This window comes from Ambystoma mexicanum, chromosome 5p, assembly GCF_040938575.1.
Source record: "Ambystoma mexicanum isolate Mex_15411 chromosome 5p, UKY_AmexF1_1, whole genome shotgun sequence".
In the NCBI taxonomy this organism is placed as follows: domain Eukaryota; kingdom Metazoa; phylum Chordata; class Amphibia; order Caudata; family Ambystomatidae; genus Ambystoma; species Ambystoma mexicanum.
In genome coordinates, this window is record NC_090930.1 from 1,163,452,022 (window position 1) to 1,163,474,410 (window position 22,389).

The following is a 22,389-nucleotide window of genomic DNA, read 5'->3' on the forward strand; positions in this document are numbered from 1 at the left end:
ACTACACTGGACTTCATCCCTGGCCACCCGAATTGTCTTTGTATAAGACGGAAGGTGTTGGTTACTCCTCGATGGCCGGAGTGAAGAGTATCATGGCATAGATTCATTACCTTCTGTTGAAGTTCTTTTGTCGGAATGACCACTGAATTGTTCTTGAATAAATATCCTTCCTTGATTGTCAGACGCCACGGATTCTTCTTCGATATGTCCTTCCAGAGTTCAGATAATTGAGTCTGTGCTCTGATTTCTTCCAGGAGATTGATCGCTTGAGCTACAAAGATTGTGGGTGGAAACATTTTAGGATAGATCTTATCCTCCAAGGGAACGTAGTCGGGACGCCGTGAAAGGGCATTGGCAATCAAGTTTTGCGTTCCAGCAACATGTGAAATTTGAAATTGATATTGAGCAAAGAAGTAGGCCCATCGAGCTTGTCTACTGTTCCTGCACTCCATGGATTGTAGGACCTGAAGATTTCGATGATCAGTACGGACTTGAACTGGATATTTAGCACCCGGGAGTAAATGTCTCCATTCAGTGAAGGCATGACGAATAGCCAATAACTCATTCTCCAGAACTGAGTAGTGAGTCTTGCTGGTGGTCAGGGTCCATGAGAGATAAGCAATGGGATGTTCTAACTTATCATCGGATTCTTGTTTTAAAACTGCTCCAATGCGTAATTGGAGGCATCAGTTTCCACTAGAAAAGGACGATTTATGTCAGGTTGGGCCAGGATGGGGGCCTGAGTGAATTCCTCTTTCAAGCGTTGGAATGCCTTGTCTTTTGGTATAGACCAATTAAATGGAACGTCTTTCTTCAGGAGATTAACAATGGGTTGAACAATCTCGGAGAAGGTGGGAATGAATTTCCGGTAGAAGTTGGCAAGCCCCAGGAAGGATTGTATTTGCTTAACAGATGTTGGGGCGGGCCAAGCCAGTATGGCCTTCACCTTTGAAGGGCCCATACTAATTCCTTCTGAACTAAGGACAAATCCCAGATAGTGAACTGATGTAACATGAAACAAACATTTTTTCTGGTTTGGCTAAGAGTTGATTTTCACGGAGACGTTGAAGTACTGCTTTTACATGTTCTTCATGTTTTAAGGAGTCCTTGGAGAAGATCAATATGTCATCCAAGTAGACGATAACATTGAGAAACAACATGTCAGAGAACACCCTATCCATAAAAGGCTGGAAGACTGCGGGAGCATTAGTCAGACCAAAGGGCATGATTAGGTATTCAAAGTGACCAAAGGGTGTTCTAAAGGCTGTTTTCAATTCGTCTCCTTCCCGGATACGGATCAAATGGTAAGCACCTCGGAGATCCAGTTTCGTAAATATCACTGCACCTCTCATAGCTTCAAGGATATCCGAGATCAGGGGTAGTGGGTATCTGTCTTTCAGGGTGTATTGATTTAGGCCCCGATAGTCCAGGCAAGGTCTGAGCTCTTTGGTATCCTTTTTTGGAACGAAGAACAATGAAGCACCAGCTGGTGATTTTGAAGGTCTTATGGTGCCGTTCTCAAGATTAGTGTCTAGGTAATCCCGGAGGGCTCTCTTTTCGGGTTCTGAAAGGATAAACATCCTGCCAAAGGGAATCACTGCTGAGGGTTCAGTATCTATGGCACAGTCTTCGGGTCTATGTGGAGGTAAGGCTTGAACAATGGCAGTAGAGAATACATCAGCATACCCTTGATAGATCTCTGGAACTTGTACAATATTGGAAACCATGAGTGGTGTCTCTGGACACCTTGGTAGACTTATAGGAGCTGTGACTGAGGTATCCAGGTTTAAACAATGGTTCATACAGAACTCCGAGCCCAGGAATAAGGATCCGGCCGTCCAGTTAATATATAGATTGTGCCTTTGTAACCAGGGCATGCCCAGAACCAAGGGGTAATGGGCTGATTTTATAATGTCAAATACAATCCTTTCTTGATGGTGATTTATGGAAAGATGGATCTCCTTTGTTTGCAGACCTATGGGTCCTGAGGAAAGAGGTCTTCCGTCAATTGCTTCCACTGGCTGTGAAAAACTTCTTGCTTCATATGGAATGTTATGACTTCTGACCCAATCTTGATCAATGAAGGCTCCCATTGCTCCGCAATCCACCAAGGCCAGTATGGGGTAGACATTGTCCTTGGATGGCGATAAAAAGGCCTGTAATATCACCAATTTGTTTTGTCCAGGAGAGTTCAAGGATGGAATTGATGTGGAGCAAACATCGCTCTCCCGAAACCTTGCTCCATTTAGGATCGGGAGCTGGCGTTTCCCGAGCGTCGGGGAGGAGCCAGAGGACACTCTTTAACTAGATGTTTATCTGAGGCACAATACATGCATAAGCCAGTGTATATCCTCTTAACCTTTCCTGCGGGGAAATTGGTCCACGAAAGGCTCCAAGTTGCATGGGTTCAGAATCAGTGCTCGGATTCTTGGCAGATTCTGTCCTTGTAGTATTCTCTGGGGAGTTTCTTTGAATTGAGACTTTATTCTTTTTCTTTTCAGCCTTTCTTTCTTGGATTCTGAAGTCTATTTGCATAGACAAGTCCAGGAGGGCCTGGAATGAACTAGGACGTGCCACCCTGGCTAATTCGTCCTTAATCTCTTCTTTAGACCTCTGCGAAACAAGGTAAAACTGGCTTCCAGGGGCCAGTCCGCCTCTTTGGCTAGCTGTTTGAATCTGGTAACATAGGTTAACATGTCTTGGGATCCTTGTTGGAAGTCAAGTAACTTCTCTTGAGCACCGTGGACCAGCTCTGGTCGTTCGAACATGGTCTTGAGTTCCGTGATGAACCCTTCATAATCATCCAGGAGAGCATCCCCTGAATTGAGTAAAGGAGTGGCCCATGTAAGGGCATTACCGGAAAGATGTGATATTATGAAGCCCACCTTAGCCCTAGGAGTTGAGAAATAGTAGGGCTTGAAGGTAAAATGTACCAAACAAGAATCCAGGAATCCACGTAAGGTTTTTGTTGAACCGTCGTATTTATCAACCACTCCTCCCAATAATACGCTGTCCTTGTTCACGGAGTCACGTGACAAGACAAGCTGTCTTAGCGCCACATTCTCGGCTTTTAAATTCTGCATCTCTGTGGAAAGTTCTTGCATTCCGCGCATTAGGTCCTGAATTGGATTCTCCATGGTAGAATCCATATTGATCGTTTGGCGTCTCAAGCTGTCGTAAATCTCCCCCCGTCTCACCTGTGATCGGGATCTCCCTTGTTCGGCCGCAGGACTCTTCCTGTGGATCGTTCAGGTCTTGAATATGCTCACCCGAGCCTAGTCAGGTTGCAGGAAGCGTTCAGAGTTCCGGGAAGTTTGTGGTTCCAGGGTATCCAGGATAGCGATGAACGAGTAAGTAGGGGGGAAATCCAGGAACAGGATAAAAGGCAAGGAAGGAAGTAAGAGGATCAAAGGATACTAAGTAGAGAGTAAGCACACGTCGGGTCACTACCGAAGATAGCGTTGAGACGCGCGGACCCGCAGGGGCGTGACCAATTTATAGTACGTGCCACGACGTGAAAGCTAGTGCGTAGCACGTAGCTTGGTACGGTCATGTTGGGAGGAACAAGGAGTACAAGCCCTTCATGACAATGACCATGAGGTCCAGAAGGGGCAATTTCGCCGGGTCATGACAGATGTTGGCTGTTCTGTTGTGTCAATCCTAGTAATACCACCAAGGAAACAAATATGCCATTCCATCCAAAAACCATGAATTGTATAGCCTCCCTAAACAATGTAAGCTGCATCATAACAACCTTGTGTTGGCGATATAACCTAATGAAAAATACCCCTATAAAATTACTGTAGGCTGCTAGAGAGAGCACTAAGTTAGCGAGATACCTAGAAGGTGTCTGGAATGTCCACATCACCTTTTAGGACCCAAGTGGCCATTTCTTAACTACAGTACACTGATGTGTTAAGAATGAAGTTACATGACTCATCTTGGCACTGTTTTTTAACATATTACTAGTTGGAAAATCTATCACCAATTGTGTCTTTTCTCAAAATAAGTGCCTACAGTAGACATGGTTAGATTTTATTGCTATCCCCTTTTCTCTAGATAGGTGGCCCACCACCCACTCCCAGGAAAAGGTGGCACTCACAAGGGGCGGAGAGTCTTTCTCTTAGGGCAAGACAGTGACTTTTTGTGCACCTTCATAATTCAAAGGAGTTGTTCTTATTGTGTTACCAACACTAGGCCTTTGCCATCTGGTTTTATTGAAAATCACCCTTCATACATTAAGCAAGATAATGCTAGTCGTTCTCCTGTGTTGGTGTTAGTCTCACTATAACATGCCTCCATCTCTCTGATTCTCTCTCTGATCAATTTTTTTCAAATTGAATGATTTCTGGTGGCATAGTTTCTATGCTTGGAAGAAATGAGGATTGTGGAATAAGACCTTCTACTGAAGAAATACACTGTGGAAAGGCAAACTGTTGGAGAGCTAAAACCTTACTTAAGGTTAGTTTTGCAGTGCCTAAGTTACCAGTGCTTTTCTATGCTTTTATTGTCACTCTATGTCCTGCTTTTGTAGATACATTTACCTACATTCAGATAAGGAATTCCATTTTTGTACTCCAGAATGGATATTTAATGTAATGAAGTGGTTTATTGTTTTTCTGATACTTCAAATAATCTTTTTATTTTGACTGCTCAACCAAATCTACCAAAGGTGAACAGAGGCTATTAAAGGGGAGACAAAAGGTGGCTAAGCTTGGTGTGGATCCACCACAGTTACTGAACATAATACCGGGAATAATACCTGGCAAGACTTGTTTTTAACAGGCTGGAATGATCTCACTTTGCCTCAGCTTGAGAACCAATGTGAGTCTAGATGTATACAGGAAATGATATGGTCAGACATGTCTTGTAATGTTTATCTTTAACAAGTGAATGTGATTTTTATGTATCACACCGTAACAGCCATTTCTAGGGAATTCTTGATTTTCTCAAATTCATGATATGTATAATTGGTTTGTATTCCGTGGATTACAAAAGTCAACACATTTGATGGAGGAAATACCTTTACCAAAGCAGCGACACATTAATAAATGTTCTAAAAAGCTGCCCATAATCACATCATGCGTGCCTGATTTGGTCTGAAAGTGGTTCATCAGTTTCAAAGTCAGACATTTACTCACCACCTATATCTACTATTGGAAGCCATGAATGATGGACATTGATACAATCTATAACTACCTCCAGAATGAAAAACTGATAAGTACATAAAGATATATTTTCCTGGTGAAATTGGAGTTACTATATTTTTCAGGGTTTTTGTACATTTAAGGAAAATGGGAACTACATAATCATTATAGCCGACAGTGGGGGCGGGCATTAGGTGCTGCAAAGTACAACTTCATGACCCAATGTAAAGCAAGTGCTTTTAAGGATGAGTCAGGAAACATCGGACCTGCCATTTACCCCTGTTGAGGGCTATCATTAATTTTGGGCTCACTGACTTACTTCTTTTCCAAACTACTAAATGGATTGAAACAATTATGTCATGAGTAGCAAGTATTTTCACTCTTTCAAACACGTCTCCTCATAACGACTTGCCTTCTTGCCTTCTTGTACATACCAAGCACACTAATAAATAAGGTATGGTTGAATCTTTAATTCCAGCAATTCATTTCAGGGTGGCAAAGTGATGATGTTTGATATTTAATTAGGTAGACAATAATCTTCTGTTTCTATGGTGCTACGTTGCAGTCCATTATCTTTTAAGATATGGATGGGATAACTTGCATACAGACAATCCATTCCAAATCACATTATGCTGCCCATTACGTTACTTGCCATGTCCACCACTGCCCACTTTGTAAATAAGTCAAGCAAACCTTTATGTACTTGCTACCTCAAGAAGACATTGGACTATACATTTCCATGTATGTGAATTCCAATGTAAGATTGGGAAATTCAAAATATGTGAGGTGTTTTGCTGTGGACTGAATTGTATTGTCATTCAACCAGCAACTCTTCAATATTTTGCCAACACCTTACTATAAGTAATTTGATTTAATCCTGGCTTTCACTTTGTTAATACCAAGATATACCTCATGGGCCATATCAAGAATTCTTCTCTAGTTGGCTTTGAGCAGGGTAACTCATCCATTATGGCAAACAAGCTTCCCTTACTGAGCTAAGCTTACTGAGCACCTCCTTCAATTTCAGAATCAGACACACTTCTCAGATTTATACTCATACTCAAACATTCACCAAACTTCCTCAATTCTTCACCCTTTTCCATTGCCTGTTTCTACTCATGATTTCCTACTTGTCCTTCATCCGCAGGAAAAACATGTTTGCATTCAGACCGGAGAAGGTGGAACAATAAGAGGGGGAGATGGAAATACAGCAGGAGTTAGAACATTATTATAGCTCAAGTGATTGAACACAATATCCTGCCTTCTGCCGCCTCCATACCACAAGCTGAAAGTATATGTACTACCCAGAAAAAGATGGTGAAATCTGTCAAAACCACTGAATATAACGTTGACCAGCCTCCAAGGAATTCTAGTACTTTTCTATGCAAGAAACATGTATATGGACAAGTCAATAAAAATTACACTCTTTTGCCGCCACTGAAAGCACTGGCTTGCCTAAAAAGATTTCCAGGACGTTTCATTCGCAAAATGATTTCTAGGACTAAAAAATCTTAAAGAAAGATGTCTTTGAATGTTTCATTTGCAAACATAATCATATGGTTTATTTACACAAGCAACAAGTATGTGGTCGGTGAACACAAAGGTGAGACACTGAGGTACAGTCACTGAATGTAATCTCCAACCTTATGTTGCCACCAAATAATTTTGCGTTGCTACTCTACTCAAACTGACAAGCAATGGCACAGTAGACAGAGGATTCTGCATTGTCGAGTAATGAGATGCTGCATCAAGGTGTAGTCAATGATTAGAATATAATCCTCGTGTAACAACGATATGGCTATATTATGCAAACAACAAGAATGTGAACTGGCCACAAAAAGAGGGTTCAGTCAATTATAGCCACTGAACATATAATCACCTCCTTCCGCAAAATAATTCTACAACTGTTCTATGCAAACATCAAGTAAGTAGACTGGCCACAAAAAGGTGACACCATCAGTTTCAACCACTGAATGCACTGATTTACCTCAAAGTATTTCTCTGACTTTTCTATACGTCAGAAAGTATGTAGCCTGGCAACACACATATGATGCAAGCAGTAAAAGGCACATAATGTAATCACCATTATGTTGCCACCTAATAATAAAGTATAGTGGTGGAGTGAGTGCACACCCAAATAGAGGAGATGTTTGAAAATATTATTTTGAAAACCACAAGGAGTGGTGTCGATACTTTTATGAGGTGCAGAGGAGGAAAAGAGGGTTTTGGCACAAAAACCCTATAGCAAATAAGAGCAAGGGAAGAGGACCCAAGGTTATAGTCCTCCCGTCCCCTGCACACTCTTGGACAACACAACAAGGGCGTAGATTCTTAAGGATATAGTTAGCAATATTCGTTTTTAAGCACTCTTTAGAGAATTGATTCGACAAAATGTATAACATCAAACAGAGGAACAATGTTTTTTGTATTTTAGGTGTTCAGGGATGAAGTCAGCACCTATTTATTTATACATAAAAATGTAGTGAAGACAGGAGAAATTGCATAACAACATTATAATGTCAACATAATCAAAAGTTGATGGAAATTCCACTCTCAATGGCTTGACGCGTTTCGAGGTGATACCTCTTCTTCAGAAGCCTCTGTGGATCTACTGTCTTATGTGCAGTTGTGCCCAACGCATTTAGACCTCATACTTTCTTCCGACGTTAATATACAAGTCACATTGGCAGTCCGGAGTTCGTGTTTTACTGAGGATCAGTTTCCTTGAAAATTATATTAAGCTCTAAATATCTGACTCGCTGTGTCTTGAAGTATGATGCATTAAATTAGGCACACCATTTCTGGTCACTGTTATGTGGATATCCCTTCATAATGGGTTAGAATCCCTGGACAAGTCTTCACACAATTCCTTTCCGTTATAAAGTGACGCTATTATACTGAAACTGACATGCAGTGAAACTTTTTATTTTTGATTCATGTAAGGTTGTCGCTGGGATTCTCTTTTACCTGGTACTGAGAGGGTCACCAATTTGCAGTGATTGAATACAATCTCCTCCTGCTACCAAAAGAATGTTAAGACTTGTCTACATGCTGGAACGAATATGTGATGTGACGACACATTCAGTTACTGGCAATGAATGCACTCTGCTCTACAAATAGTTCTAAGACTTTGTACTCACAAGAACAAAATAAAGAATATGCAATTTCAGCTTTCTATCTTCACTCAGTAGTATTTTATGTTATACATGTCTTCAACTAAATGCTGCATTCATGTTCTCGCTCTCCCTGAACCATAGCTCGCAAGTAGAGCTATTTATATATTTAGACAAAAAACACACAAAAAACTCGTTTCACGAGGAATTCCAGAACAGGCACACTAGGAATGTCAACTAACCAATTGGCCTCTCTTGGCCCTGGCAACCTCTGCTATGTCAGTCTTCTGCAAGTATATTATTTTCCTATTTGTATGTGTTGAAGAGCTTTTAAAATTATTTTCGTATTGAATGGGATTGTCTTGGATCAATAACTATGCAGGCTTCCTGTCACCATGTTTACCACATACTTTTATTTGTTTCAGTCGGGCCTGATTCACAGAGGCCTTTTATATTGGCACAAACGAATTGAAAAATGCTCCCTGAATCAGGACCAACATGTGCAGTGAAAAAGCTGAACTCTTGATCCTGTGCATATCTAAAGCTCCAAATAAATCGTGTTCAGGTGATTAGCAGTAATACATTAAAGATGTAAAAGTACATGGTGCCTCTATAAGAGGCTTAATATAATCTGTTCATTATACACGTGATGGAAGAAACATATATTTTTTGTATTTTTGGGGTAACACATTAGCAGAGACAGCAATAAGGGTACAAGGGGATGGGAAAGTTTAAGAGGGCAATTGTTATGTTTATGTCAAAATCTATCATTATTAAAATCTTGCAAGTCGCCAATTCTAAAGTGTCACTTGTCTTTTCTGTACTCTCCCTACCATCTTACCCCCACTTACGTTTCCTCTAGGGCAGTGCCTTGCATTTTGAATTAAAAATCAAACTTGGGTGTATTTTGCATTTGAATTGAAAATCAAATTTGGGTGTATTCTGCATTTGAATTGAAAATCAAACTTGGGTGTGTATTTTGCATTTGAATTGAAAATCAAACGTGGGTGTATTCTTCATTTAACTTTGCCCACTGATTATAATCCACTAGCCCAGTGACCTTTCCATACCGCTGTACTTGCATACTCCTCCCTCTGCCTCTTATCTCTTCCCACTAATGGCGCATTCTGTTTCTCCCATCTATTCCAATTGCTTCTCTATCAACTATCCTTCCCTTCTCACTAAGTCTGGAAAGAAGAAGTTTAAAAAGGATATCCTGGCCTCCAACCCAGGTCCACCTATTGCTGACACATATTCCAGTGCCTCTTCCAGACAGACCCTCACCGACATCCTCTTTGTCCTTCCTTCGCGGGATCTATGGACCCCACACATGATCTCTGTGCTCTTTCCTGTCTCCTCCTCTCCCATTAATGGTGGCACTCACCGGGAAGTCCTCATGGCTTCCTTTGACTTCTTCAGAGTCATTCTCAATGTCTACCTAAATGGCACTGTCATGGTCCAAGGTCCTTAGGCAAATCTCATCCTCTTTGATAGGAGGTTCCCTCACCTCATCAACTTCCTTTCATCACTGGCTGTCCCCTCCTCACATTCATTGGCTACCTGGCCCACTCCTTCCTCCTCATCTGCCCCACTTCAGGCTACGTCTACCCCTCCACAGGGAGTATCTCTGATCTTTACCCCTCCCCGGGAGGTCTTTAAGGCTGGCAACCTTCTTCATCTTGCCACTCTCAACTCCTGCTCTTCTGTCAAACACTCCTCTGACATCTGCCACCTGTTGGAAGAACTTGACCTTGATGTCCTTGTTCTTACTGAGACATGGCTCATGGCTAGCTTTGCCACAAGCTGTGATACTCTCCTTCCTGATGGCTACAAGATCCTCTCTGCATCCAGATCCACCTAGCCTGGAGGCGGTGTAGCCCTGATCTTTCCTGAGTGGATTCCTGCCACTATCATTCCCACACGACCTACTCCTCTTTTGAATGCCTTTTATGCAGTCTCTCTCTCTTGCCTAGCCACTCTCTTACCGTTGCTACTCTATACCGACCCAGTGGTCAAATCACATCTTTCCTCTCTGATTGGCTGACCTCTCCTCCTCCTTCCAGGCCACTACCACTCAACTCCTCTTCCTTGGTGGCTTAAAATCCACCTCGATTCTCCCTGTCCCTCATCATTGCTTTTTCGCAACCTCTGCAACTCCCTCGCTCTCTCTATCCTCCCCTCTGGCCCAGCGCACTCTGCAGGTCACGCACTTGATGTCTTGAACTTTACTGGCCTCCCCTCTCTAGCCCTCTGACTACTCCTCTCTCCTGGAGTAACCACTGCCTCCTCTCCTCTCTCACTCTCTTCCCTCCAAGCCAAGCCCACACCAACACTGCCATCCACCTTCTCGGACATCCGACCTATGAAGCGTGTGTCAGTGAGGCTTTTGCTGCCACCTTCTTCCCCCTTCTCCTCCTCTGACTGATTCACACCCTGACACAGCCCTATCCCTTCTCTACACTTATATTGCTGATACTCTTGATGCTCTTGTCCCTGTCATGAGGATCTGATTGAAGTCCAAAGCCAAGTGCAATTCCTGGTTTGACTCTGACCCAGCTACGCTTAAACATAAGTGTAGTGTGGCTGAGAGGAATTGAAGGGCTTCTTGTTCATCCTCTGACAAACTGGCCTGTCAACTACTCCAAAGGCAATACCGACTCTCTGTCGTCACCAAGAAGAGAGTCCACATTCAAGATGTGTCTCGGTGGCATCTAACAACTCAGCCAAACTCTTTAAAATCTGCAAGGAGCTGGCCAACCCTGTTGCAGTCTCTACCCCTCCTGTTGCCGCCCAGGCTCTCTGCAATGCCTTTGCCTCTCACTTTATCTCAAAACCCCAGAAGATCCTGTCCACCCTTACTTTGCCTACCCTTCCCTGCCCCTCTCTTTCTATGCCTGCTGACCCTCCTTCAGCCACCCCCTCAATCCCCTTCTCGTTCTTTCCTCATTTTTCCCCCAATGAGGTTGCTAGACAAGTCCGATCAATGAAAACCTCATGAAAACAGGTTCATCCCTGTTCCTCTAAAAGCATAAAGGACCACATTGACACCCTTGCCCCAGCCCTTGCTGACTTTTGAAACCACTCTTTTGCCTCTGGATCCTTCCTCTCCCCTCTGAAGCACTCCCTTGTGCATCCTCTTCTCAGGAAACCCACAGCTGATCCTACCTGTCCGGCTAACTATATCCCAATTTCCATTACTCCATTTCTGGGCAAACTCCTGGAAAAACTGGCCATCTCTCAGCTTAACCTTCATTCGGACTCTGTTGGCTGTCTCCATGACCACTAATCTGGCTTCAGAGCTGTTAGAAGCACGGAAACTGCTCTCCTGAACATCCGTAAGGATCTGCTCTCCAAACTTGAAGCTAACATTCCCTCTGTCCTAATCCTACTCGATCTCTCATCTGCTTCTGACACGGTAGACCATACCATCCTGCTCAACTTTCTCAGTGTTAACCTTGGTATCACTGATCAGGCTCTGGCTGACCTCTTTCCTCTCTGACCGACCCTCCCAGGTCAAACTTGGGTCCTTCCTATCATCTACCTCCCGCTCTACGTGTGGTGTTCCCCAGGGATCTAACCTCTCACCCTGGCTTTTCAACCTATACTTGGCAACTCTCGCCCACTGCATTGCCATTTTCTGTTCAAATTTCCAGTGCTACGCTGACAATACTCAACTTATCTCCAGCCTATCCTCGGCCACCTCATCTCCTTCTCTCATCTCTGATTGCCTTACTGCCATTGAAGATTGGTGTTCCACTAACGATCTCTGTCTGAACACCAGCAAGTCTGAAATCCTCCTCATCGGGACACCTTCTCCATCCTTTCCTCTCACTCTTTGGCCAGCCTCCCTTGGCCCTCCTCCTACCCCCACCTGCGAGGGTAAGACCCTCAGGGACATATTTGATTCTACACTTTCCTTCTCTGCCCACAACTCTGAGGTCTCTAAAAAGTCAAACTTCCTACTGCACCTCCTCAGAGGTACTCTACCTTTCCTCTCTTTCCCCCAGAAGCTGACTGTCTCCTAAGCTCTGGTTCTCTCTAGGTTTAATTATTGTAACATCCTCTTTCTAAAACTAGCTTCCTCTTCTCTCCGCCCTCTGCAACTAATCCAGAACAGGACTGCAAGACTTGTCCTTGACCTCAAGCCCCCGGATAGTATCTCTCCACCTCTGAAATCTCTCCATTGGCTCTCAGTGGATGCAAGGCTTAAATTTAAAACCCTCTGCATTGTCCACAAAGCTTTCTGGGGCCTGGGACCAAAATATCTTCAGCTATCCCTTTGTAAATACCTCCCCTCTCAAGCTCTTCGGTCCTCCTCCTCTAACTCCCGCAGGGTCAGTCGTTTTTCAAAGAAACAATCTGGGGGTAGATCTGTGTCTTCGGCTGGGGCCCCCCTCTGAAACAGCCTCCCTGCCACTCTAAAACTTGAGGAAAACCATCTCAGGTTCCGGAAGCACTTCAAGACCTTCCTCTTTGCTTCTACCTTTGGCCCCCTCTTCCCTGCTGATCTGCTCTCTCTTGGCACTTTGCATCTGGTCACCCTCTGTCCTCTGGTCCCAGGTTCCTGCTCACCCTACCACCCTACCGCACTGCTTCCCGGCCACCCCTGGTACTAAGGTTTGCATCTGTACCCATACAGCCCCCCTGTTTTTTCCCTTCTGCACTTATCACACCCACCTGCCTCAAACCTAGCAATTGCCACTTGGCTGCACAACCCCTTTGTGCTGATTTTATTATTTAGTTATTTTATTATTATTTATCCTGTTTCTCCTTTGCTCTGAACTTTCCACTTTCTCCCTCCCTTCCATGCACTTTTCCCCTCCCCCTCTCCTATGCACTTGCACAATCTCAATGTCACTGGCCTTGTCTCACTCTGAAACACCTGTGTTATTTTCATTTAGCAATAGCACAAAGCGCAACCTTTTCTTGAGAAGAAAGCAGGGTGTAATTTGTCATAGATTCCGTTTTCAAGTGGCACACTTGACTCTTAAAACATTCTGAGACTTTAAAATATGAAAATCACCATTTCAGAACAGTTTCTGACTTTGTTTTTCTCCTTAACAACATGACCAACACGTCTGAAGAAGGCAAAGAAAAATGGTGATGGGTACTACAACGCAGCCTGATTGAAAAATAGTGTCCAGCAATTCCCTCTGCTTGGGTAGCATGGGCAACAACAGGGCTTTGAAATCCTGTGACCTTCTAAAATGTGCATATTTTGCAGCCCATAAGTCTATAGCATTGTTGCCACATCTCCAACAAAATGATTTAAGTGCTTTGGAGTCGGGCACAAACATTATTGGTGGGACAGGGTTGAAAAAAAAATCTGTTTTCATTTCTGAAAATAAATCATGCAATGATATACAGGTGTATACGATTGGGTTGATTGGAAGTCTGTATAATTGTGCTTGCCCGAGCAATATATAAATTAATATAATATATATATTAATTGATGTTTCAATATGTCAGGAAAGTCACTGATAGTGAAGAAACGTTCTCAGAACACTTTTTCCCAAGATCACAAGGTGCTCCCGTGCAGTCCCACCACATCTGAATATCTACTGAAGGGTAACAAAAAAGTAGTAGTGTGCAGTGCACACTTTTGCTGAGTAATGAAAAGAAGATGAAGTGCTTGTCTTTCAAGCTAATCACAAATCACAAATAATTGTCACCTCTATTGGGGCAAATCGACATAGCTATATTATTAGACACTATTACAAATAGGTGAATGAAAGGGAACTGTGCTTGTTTCTAATTCAAAGGCAATCTCCCTTAAAGGTGTTGGTTTGAACCGCATTTTGGCCTTTTAGTGAGGTGGGCTGAACTATGGAATTGATGCACGTTTGTATACTGTGTGCCATGGTAGGGTGAGCAAAGCATAAGTGACCTTCAAACCTACTGTGAAAAGTTAGCATATATGGGTAATCTCTTTATTCCCCATGAAAGTCAATGGGACTATGAACAGGGAATTTTAGTTTAGTTTAGTTTAGTTTATTCATTTGTATTGCGCACCAGACCCGAGGGTATGAGGGCGCATGAGCAGCAAGGTGATTCAAAGCTTGGTTACAGGTTGCTTATACTTTACATTACATAATTACAGTGTGACAATGAAGGAACATGTGTACAGTTTGGCAGGAGAGAATGCAGTAAATATAATTAAAGAATTACAAATATTTACAAATTTAGTATTACAAATTTACAGATTCACTTAAAGCATGCAACGCGGAGAGCAGCTGTGTGGTGTTAGAGGTGTTAGTGGTTCGTGTTCTTTAACCAATGGATGTAGTTGCGTCTAAAAAGTGAATAAGGTTGGGGAGTTCTGAGCGATGGGGGCAAGGAGTTCCAGTGTTGAGGTGCTTTCACCTGGAAGCTGTTGCCACCCATTTTGGTGCGTTTAAACCTGGGGACGGTGAGCAGATTAGCATTGGAGGTTCTGGTGGGTCTGATGGGGGTGTGTTTGCATATTCTGTCTGCCAGATAGCGTGGGGCAGCATTATTCAGGCATTTGTGGGTGAGCGATGCTACTTTAAGTAGGATTTTGTCTGTTGTGCTGAGCCAGTTATGGGATTTCCTGATATTGGAAATGTGTTCCCTCCTGGGAATATTGAGTGCTGCCCTAAGAGCGTTGTTTTGTAGCGTCTGAATTTTGTTGGTGATTTGCTTGGTGGCTCCTATGTAGAGGGCGTTACAATAGTCCAGTTTGGATAATACCAATGCTCTGGCTAGTGTGGTGCAGCTGTGGGTGGAGAGGAAGGGTTTGGCTGCTCTTATGAGCTTACATGTGTAGGCCGTAGAGGATGCCATCGAGCTAGCCTGTTTGTGGAAGGTTAGGGAGGAGTCGATGTATATTCCTAGGGTTTTTACTTCTTTGGAAACCTTGATTAGGTTCCCATCTGTGATGAAGTTGGCATAGTTCTGGTCGAGTTTGGTTAGGTTGGAAGTGGAACCAAGGATGATGAGTTCAGTTTTGTCATCATTCAGGCATAGACTGTGCGAAGCCATCCATGCCTGGATGATGAGATACACCTTGTTCACCAAGGCCAAATCCTGGTTGTAATCTCCCGTCAACGGGATGAGGATCTGTGTATCATCGGCGTATTTAGTGTTGGTGATACCCAGGCCATCTAGATCATCAAACAGGGGCTTTAGGAACACGTTGTACAGAGTGGGGGAGATGCACGAGCCCTGTGGGACTCCACACGTAATGGGGATGGGTTCGGCGGCGGCAGAGGAGGAGAAGACTCACATGGATCTGTTGTTGAGGAATGACTCAATCCAACTGATGGCTTCTTGTGAAAAGTGGGCAGCTGAGTCTAAATGATTACATAGGATTTTATGGTCAACTAGGTCAAACGCCGCAGAGAGGTCTAACAGGAGTAGTAGTGCAGTTTTCCTGTTATCTCTAAGGACGTCTATTTGGGCTTTCAGATCTATCAGGGCGGTTTCAGTTCCATGTTGGGGTCTGAAGCCGGATTGTCTTATTCCTAGAAGGTGGTTTGTTTCAAGATACTTTTGGATTTGTTGGTATGCTGTCTTGTCTAGTATCTTGAGCAGGAATGGGACGGTGGTAATCGGTCTGTAGTTGGTTGGGATGGACGGGTCGAGGGAGGGTTTTTTGAGGAGAGGGAGGACCCAGGACTCTTTAAGCTTACTGGGGACTGTTCCTGAGGAAAAAGAGGCATTGATGAGTCTGGTGATGAATGGCGAGAGGTCTCTTGCCGCGTCTTTAATGATTTGTGGGGGGCAGAGGTCGCCTTTGCAGTTGGAGGGTTTAAGGCCAAGAATTCTTTTTTCTACTTCGAGAGAAGAGACTTTGGAAAAGCTGAAGCGAGCAGTGTTGGGTGTGTGGAGTGAGGGTGGAGGGCTCGAGTGGGCGTTGATGGGGTTGGTAAGATTGGTGAGGGAGTCTTTCTTATTTTTAATTTTTGTTTGAAGGCCAGTGACTTTGTTGTTTAGTGCATTTTGGACACTGGTGCACCATTGTTTGTTTTTAACGCAAGTATCTGGGATTGTTACCGGGGTTTCCAATTCTTTCAGGATAGTAAATAATTCTCTGGAGCTAATCTAATCTAATAACTAGGCACAGACACCACTCTTACCGCCGGTTGAAACAGGAATTCAGTTTAGTGGTAGAAGCATTAGTAAGACCTCCTGTAATGAATTATAATTCTTATAGGTGGAAACTAGTTAACAAAAGGAGGGTCTTTGGATTTCTTTTGCACATGTTATTCTTGTATTCCTTTGTGATTCAAAGTTGGGTTACAGCAATTTAAATAGTGTCTCACCACTGTTAACAATATACTGTTTCTGTATTTTGTAGTTTTTTTTCAAATATTGCCAACATCCTGGTTCTTACAAGGTGGTACAAGTTAAGAGTTTTAACCATCAATGGTCTTCCATGCAGGATAAAAAATAAAGCCATTTCATATGATATCTTGAAAAAGCTTCACAGCATATACAAATAGGGAAATGGGAGCACTGCAATCATAGAGACATGACCAGCATGTACATACATCAAGGGCCAACAAAGGTGAATATGATCGATTCATTGGCAAGTAATTCCTGGATTTGCAGAGCCAGGATGATTGTTTGAAGGCTCTAGTGCAGGTCTGTCTGTCAGAAAAAAATGAAAAAAAAACTCACCAGTCTTTGGCTCTGCTTTGCATTCTCAATTCCTGTGATCCTAGCCTCATACTGATCAGATGTTCCAGAAGCAGATTTTGGATTGCTTGATTGTCTCGGGAGGACAGCTCAGCTGCTACGTGCTCACCTTGGAAGCAAGATGACATGGAGCAACACAGATTCGATCCCCGGGTCCACGCTTAGAAATCTCTGGCTATTAAGCGCGTTATAAATAACCTATCATATCATCATATCATTGTGGTCTTGAGGGGAAACAACTCATAGAAAATGTCCCTTCCTATTATCAACTCAATTCCTGCCATGACATATAAGACGGCATGGACCAATATTCAGAAGTGGATCAGGCCATCTTTTTCAAATCTGCATATTAATTGCTCACATGACTTCTTTTAAACATCTAGGGCCCGATTCATGGAATTATTTGCACGGTTCAAAATGACTTTGCACTGCCGACACAAACCCTGATTCATGGAACTGTGCAAAGTGTATTTTTGCAGGGCAAAGCCAGTGCAAAGTAATTTTTGCAGTACAAAATGAACTGTGCACTGACTTTGGCCTGCAGAAATACACTTTGCACAGATCCATGAACCCAGGTTTGTGCCGGCAGTGCAAAGTCACTTCGCACCAGTGAAGAGTCCCTTTGTACCGTGCAAAACATTCCATGAATAAGGCCCCTAGTCTGCAAGTGTCAAGCATATTACTATGCCTAGCGTAAGGATGTAGGACTCTTGCATTTTGTTAAGGCACATAAACTAACCTTGTGGCAGATGTTCAATCTAAAAACTGCACCACAGTTCATGTGTCCATGTTGTGATAATCTTTTCTGGTGCAGTTCACTTTTTTGGCCCTGCAGAACTGCATTTTAAGGGCCATATTCTGGCATTTGAACAAAGATATGCCAAGCAAAGCCCATTTTTCCAACTCCTATTGGAACAGTATCCTTCCCTATTAGGGGCATGGCAGATTGGTAGATTATCACTAACCGTGGTGGACCAAGCTATTTGATCTCACTCCATTATGTTTAATTGCACAAAGCCAGAGTGCAATACATATTCGTTGTGTGATACATCAATATGCCAAATCTGATTTCAAAGAGGCAATAAGAAATCCTTTTGACAAAGAGAAAACCTTCCTCCAAAAACTTGTATTGCATGGGATTACGGGGTGTACACGTTCATCCAGCGCCACACACCATTGCCCCTTAAGACATATTACCACTGATCTAGCCTGCAGTATTATGTCAACATGCTCAGAATAGAAATGTGTGTGATGCAAAATGAACAGCGATAAACTATTAAAGGGAACTGTTGCATAGTGAATACACGGTTCTGCGCATGCGAGGCCCATAACGAGGCTCGCGCATGCGCGTATTAAATAAAGGCGGTCCCGGGCGGCAGTTCGCGCCGGAGACCAGAGCAGCAACACGTCTCCGGCGTGTCTCTTGGTGCGAGTGCTGTATGCGTGCGTGTGTGCCTGCAGGTGGGGCCTGCCATCGCCCCACACCATCACAGGAACCATGGATTATACTTAAAGACTTTTATGGAGGACTTCAAAGATGTCTGTCAATTGAAGATGCCAAAATTGGATACTACCTGAGAGGGATTTTGGAAGCAGGTGGAAAAAATGAAAGGAAGAGCCTATATGGCAGAGCTGCAATCTGTCCAGGACCTTTGAAAGACAAGCAAGGACCTTTGAAAGACAAGCAATACGAGACTACTGGGATCCCAGATTATCTAGGCACTTTTCCTAAGAATTAATTAAATTCCAGACTGCATATAAAGTATGTTGGGAGTCCTGTTTAAAACCTATATCACTGGAAGTGGGAATACAGTACTAGATGTATGTGCTTTGTGATTTATAATTAAAATTGAAATCCAATTTAGCGTCATCATAACAGCAATTTAAGATCTCTGGATGCCCTAGGCATCTCAGATTCAAAGGTGGAATGACAAGTCGTTTGATTGGTGTCTGCCAAAGCCAATAAACAAATGGAAATCTGTAACTTGGTGTTGGGAGCGTACACTGTATTTCTTCAAAATGGTGAGTGAGTAAGGCCCAGCAGTATCATCATTCCACAAGAAACAGAAACTCTGAGAAACCAAAACCTTTACAATTGTTTGCAAGCAATGAACTGTCAAAAATATACCAAATAGTAACTATGTCCAAGATAGGACCTAATAGTTGTCACAGTGTCCAACTTTCTAGATGTAAGTCAGACCAAGGAAATGCCAGTTATAATAGAGCAACATGTTTCTATAAAACCAATATTTCCCACGTGTTTCAGATAAAACCAAGTAATTGTTCTGTTGTAATGTCTTTCTGAAAAAATGCTTCGCGTTTTGGTTTCAGGCAAAGGTGTTTTTCAGATATCAGTAGTTTTTACTGTAGAATGACAGTTTCACGTACGTTAAATCATACAATGTCAATTTACACCTATTTTCTAGAATAGTCGGTAATACTTGTTTTCATCCATAGGTATGTGTACAAATTGGAATAAAACATTAGTAAGGCAACAGCAGGTGGGTAGCATGTTCCCTTCTGTAGTAAAGCTCTTGTATTTCTTTGTAGAATTGTGGGTGACTCCCCAGTTTTGGAAGTTAGCCTATCACCTTTAATTCCTTGAAATCCTTGAAATCAAATATTCATATTCAAACAAATATGCTGCTTGGCCCAGATTGTGGGCAGGTAGTGTTGCAGTCGTGAGTATGAGAGCAATGGCATTTCTGAATTATATACAATTTAATAAAGCTATAAATATGTATACCACAGAAATGATCATGACATTGCTCTTTACACTCACCCAATGTGACACACCCCGGTCATCCACCCTAACACAACCCACTCAGCCATTATACCACATCCCACTTACCCACTTTACCCGAACCTATTTGCATACTCTACTTCAACCCACTCACCAACTCCGCCCACAACAACCATCCACCCAACCTTAACCTACCCTATGCACCACTCACCCACTTTACCTCACCCAACTGACCAACCCTACCTCACCCCACTAAAACGCCCTTACTAGTGCCACCATTTCACCATTTCTTTCCTACCCTTCACATCCACTCTACCCTACCCCATATACCCTTCCTAAGCACACTCTACCCTCAGCACATAACCAGAGGAAGGACATGAGTCCACTTACATGTTTTGTTCTTCGCTTTAGATGTGTGTACCTCTCCCACTCAAACACCCTTCCTGGAGCCATTCATTCACCATTTATTTACTACCCTTCACATCCACTCTACTCTACCCCACATACCCTTCCTAACCACTCTCTACCCTCTACATATAACCAAATGTAGGACATGAGGCCACTTACATTTGTTGCCCTTCGCATCAGATGTATGTGTAAGAAATTGTTTATTTTTTTATTTTATCTATGCCTTGTTTATGCTCCACAGTATATGTTCTAAAATATGCAACATCAGTTAGGAAACCAAGTGGCCCATATGAAGGGCTGGATGAAGTCTATGGAAGGTTTCTATGAGGATCTGTTCAACAAATAAATTGCTGCTCCCCTCAAAAGTATCAACAGTATAGCAATTAAGAGGAAAAGACACTTTTCAAGCAATACCACCCTGAAGCATCAGATCAAAGTAAATATCAGGAGGCCGTAAACTACACAAATGGCTGAGGACCCCTGATTGAATTTGAGCGTATTGTGGACACAATCTTCTTTGAAGAGGATAGTTACGCTGGGACTGTTGCCTTATGAGAGGCAGCATTACCTAGATGACACCAGAATATTTGCCATGGTACAGGTCAGTGGTCCCAAGAAGTCCTCTGCCATGGCTTTCATGGGGAACAGGGACTTTCTTGGGTTCAAACTTTCACAGAATCTCATGGCCTATCAAGTTTATCTGGGAGCAACCTGCGGGATCCCACACATGTGTGACAAGCCCAAGAACAAGGCAGAGTTCTTAGAGGGCATCCCAAAGGTTTGGTGACAGGTTATGATGCGAGGATCATGTGCAAGGATGATTATCCATATTAGGAAGGTGCTCTCTATGGTCACAGCGTGTGAGAGGACAGCAATCAATATGCAAATGGCTACATGTCCCCTGAATGCTCATACCATCATGTTATGTTAGGCTATCCAGCTTTTGTATTGCAACAGTCACCCAATGAATACAGCATGATTAGGAAGTACATTCTAGAAATGTTGGTAAGTGGTTTATTTTGAGAACAAGAAGACAAGGGCAGCACAATATGGTGTAATGCAAAGAGTGGCCTACATAGTGTAATTGAGATGGGGAAGGTAAAGGTACAATCAATGTTTTTAAGGGGATGGTTGTTGTCTACCTCTGAATCGGCCACTGTTATTGGAAGCAATGGGAGGAGAGGTGGGTGGAAACAAGGGGAAGGGTAATGGCGGCCACCAGTGTTGGGAGGCAAGGAGATGAGTGATGGGTGTGGTACAGATAGGAATGTTGATTGCCACTGGTTTCGGGGCAAAGTGGAGAAGCTTTTGCTAGGAGACAGAGGAAGGTTGATAGCTGCCTTCTGTACTGTTCATGCCTAATGCAAGCAAGGGTAGGTATTCCGCTGTGACCTTCTCATCTGAAGACAGTAAGCCTAATTTATCTGTGTTTATATGGCATACAGCTGTTATGTAGCTTTGACCTTAAGCAAAAAAGATTCTATTCAACACTACTTTTTTTACTTGGAGAGCTGCTGTTTATGCAACCACATAGAATATAGGGCATTATAATAGCTATGGTTGCAGTAAGTCTAGACATTCAGGAGATAGGATATCCTGGTACACTTCTTTCCAAGATCAGTAAAGAAACTCTGTGTACATAAAATTTAGCATGTTTTAAATAAGGTATCCCAAAATGGATTCCTCAGAACTGGACAAGGGATGTAAGCCTTATATTTGATATACAGAATTTAGAATAAGTACATACCATAGACTTACAAGTTGGGGACTGAAAACGGCCTCTCTCTGGGTTGTGAGAGACCTGAGGGCATCCTCACATCTACTCCCTTCAGATCCTCTTCTCAGGTGGCCAGGGAAAGGCCATTGCTTTTGGGTACTGACCCTGTGGGTGGAGATGCAAGGGGTAATCACCTCGGTGGAGGGTCCTCGAGGATAGAGGGGGAGATGCCCTTAAGCGAGACATGGTATTCCCTGTTTCCCTTTCATGATTAACCATCGGTCCCTGAAGCCTTCATAGGGTATTGTTAACCTGCCTCCCTTTGTCCCTGGGAAAATGGACACCAGATAGGTCATTCCAATAGAAGGACACGCAAGAAAACGAGAAGTAGAATCCCCCTCCCCCTAATGTGGATAGACTTTACCCACATTTAACCCCTCAAATTAAATCTAGAACCTGTCAGAATACACCCTACCCACCTTCAACCTATATAGGTTATCACTCTTACCCTATGTTACATACACCCACTGTCCTATATTCATACCACTCTGGTAATGATACGAGGAAGAGGCCTGAGGACTGTTGTGTGTGTCAGGCATG